We start from the raw sequence: 2,717 nt of genomic DNA on the forward strand, positions 1-2,717 counted from the left end.
TACAATTTACCATTGTATTGGGTGTGTTGGGGACACAAGAGACTCTTTGTTATTTGGTTGCAGGGTTGTTTGAGAGAGACCATCTTCATCCTATGCCTCCCACGGATTGATAAACCTTAGGTCATCCACTTGAGGAAATTTGCTACTGTCCTACAAAACACTGCACTTGGAGGCCCAACAACGTATACAAGAAGAAGGTTGCGTAGTAGACATCAGGCGGCTCATGGAAGGCCGACTCAAGTTATGGTGGGCCGGTTTAAGGCATGAACAATATTTTCCTTACAAGGAAGCAAGACCCGGACGTGTATCCGGCTTGTAATAGAAGATAGAATAGTCCTAGTCCTACTAGGACTCCACATGTAACCCACCCCTTCAACTTATATAAGGAGGGGCAGGGCACCCCAAGAGAAAAAAGAGGTTCCAGGAGTTGGACAAATTAGGGTTAGACAGACAAGTCTATAGCTCTCAAGATAGAGCACCCTTATAATCGTGATCATCATCATCAATATCAATGAAGCAGGATGTAGGCTTTTACCTCCACCGTGAGGGGCCGAAACTGGGTAAAAACCTCGCGTCTCTCGTCCCACTCAACCCCTCTCAAGCTACCACATAGATGCGTTGGCCTCATGTCTAAGTCCTGACACAAAGGACATCTGCCATGACAAATCCACGACAGTTGGCGCCCACCGTCGGGCAATGCATGGTGATGATGAGTTCTTGAAGGAATCTCTTTCAGGGATCGAGAAGTTCGTAATTTTCCAGATGAAGAAAGACTGGTTTGAAAGGATCTGTATCAGCCTTGAAGTTGATCAGTCCAGATTTGCAATAGGTGAGATTTAAGTTCAAGAGAAATTAGCGGCCGCCTTACGGACTGAGACAAACATTGGATTGACCGGTTCCGTATTGATCTTCCGCGCCGCCCAGTGCCGGCTCTGTTTGGATTTCGCCGGTTGTACCCACTCCATCTCACCCACGGATTCTGTTTTCTGCTCCGCCGGATCACGCCCGCTGGTTCCACCCGCCCCTGCTGACGCGGATTCGATCCGGTCTCGCTCCGAATCGCCTCCGAGTTGCCGCTCGCCTTGGGTTGAGCCGCCTCCGCTTGGCCCTGAGTAATCAACAGCCGCAGAAGTCGCTGCAAGTCGAGTCGCCTCGGCCTCGTTTGACCATCACCTTGCGCTACAACCGGCCTCCCCACGAGTCTCGAGCCGCCGCAATCCACCCGCCGGCTTTTGCTCCGCGCTGAGCCGCCTCACCGGGGACGCCTCACCCCGTCCGCAACCGCCACGGTACCGCCTTAAGCCGCCGACCTGTCGTCTCCTTCACTGGCGTTGGCTCCGAGCCGCCACCGTGAGCTGCACTCTTTCTTTAAATCGCTAGCGTGTTGAGCCGCCGCTCCGTGCCTGCCGAGTTGCCGCGGGCTTGCTTCGGCCGCCACTGTAAGCTGCCGCCGCATCAAACACCGCAGCGCCAAGCTGCCGTCCGCCTCAAATCGTCGGATCCCCTCTGACATGGCCGCTGGTACGCCCTCACGCCTGCCTGAGCCTCCGTCGCGCGGATTCACCTCATTCGCATCTGTTGATGATATTCCATTGGAGAATTGTGTGGCTGGGTGCTGTTTGCATGTATGAGGATAAGTGGCTGGGCGCCCTTGAGTTATGGATGTCCGGATGCACATCAGGATTGCGCTGCTGCTGTTGACTCCGCCAGGCTGCTGCGAGCCGCCGTTTTGTTGACCTATCTTCGTCGTGGCTCGCCTCGTTGGTTTGCCGCTTTGCTATTGGAGTGCTAAATAATATTGATGGTTCTTCGGAAGAGTTGCGGAATGACTGTGTTAATGACGACGACAGAGTACTTTCGCAGGTTATCAAGTTTGTCTTCACCAATATCTACTGGAGCTGAACTGACCCTGATTGCAGTTGGGTTGAATAATGGGAGCACCGGGCAGACCCCGTACGTAAATACATTTTGAACCATCCGTGAGTACAGGTTGGAAGTGTAACCTGGGGCGAATTTTTGCACTGATTTCGATAATATCACCCGGCAGATTATGCTTATGCTTAAAAAATACAGAGTGAAAAACATTGTTGCGGTACAGCATGGTTTCCGCATATTTATTGAAGATCATTTAGCAGAAGCGCCGCTTAATAGACATGTCCAAAATATCAATCTTATTGATGGCAGCCTCTTAGGAGTTTCTCATGACGGGCAAGTATTTCAGACATTGTCAAGGACATCCAGGCAGGAGGTTAAAACATGTTCTTTGCGCTAAGTGGGATTGGAATTCATGCTGGAGCTGATGCGATACATGCCAAGTGGCAGAAGAGAAAATTGAAAGTGTCGATTATTGGTCTTTCAGACATAGTTTATAATGACATACTACTGATGGACAAGACATTTGGATTTGATACTGCAATGAAGTGAGCAGGTGGACATTTTCCTAGTTATCCACGGATTCTACATACGGATCATCTATCGTCTGAATAAATCGGGACAATTGTTCACTGCAAGAGCGATGGTCATATCACGGATGTATAGCTCGCCACCATTATCATGAGCTAGCATATGACTTTGCCATAATGCTCAAGATTGTATGTGCAAGCTGTGGCCTGTGTGGCCCAGTCTACATCAACATGACGCGACTGACTCACCTGTCCGCACGGCTTACCACGCCTGCAAATTGACTCGCTCATCTGTGCGGTTTACTGCGCCTGCTA

At 50.6% G+C, this 2,717-nt stretch overlaps 1 pseudogene; it reads left to right on the top strand.

Moving 5' to 3' along the window:
- The first annotated feature begins 1,701 nt into the window (after positions 1-1,701).
- On the top strand, positions 1,702-2,424 carry LOC125546675 (annotated as a pseudogene).
- The last annotated feature ends 293 nt before the right edge of the window (positions 2,425-2,717 follow it).

This window comes from Triticum urartu, chromosome 3 (assembly GCF_003073215.2).
Source record: "Triticum urartu cultivar G1812 chromosome 3, Tu2.1, whole genome shotgun sequence".
Classification (NCBI taxonomy): Eukaryota; Viridiplantae; Streptophyta; class Magnoliopsida; order Poales; family Poaceae; genus Triticum; species Triticum urartu.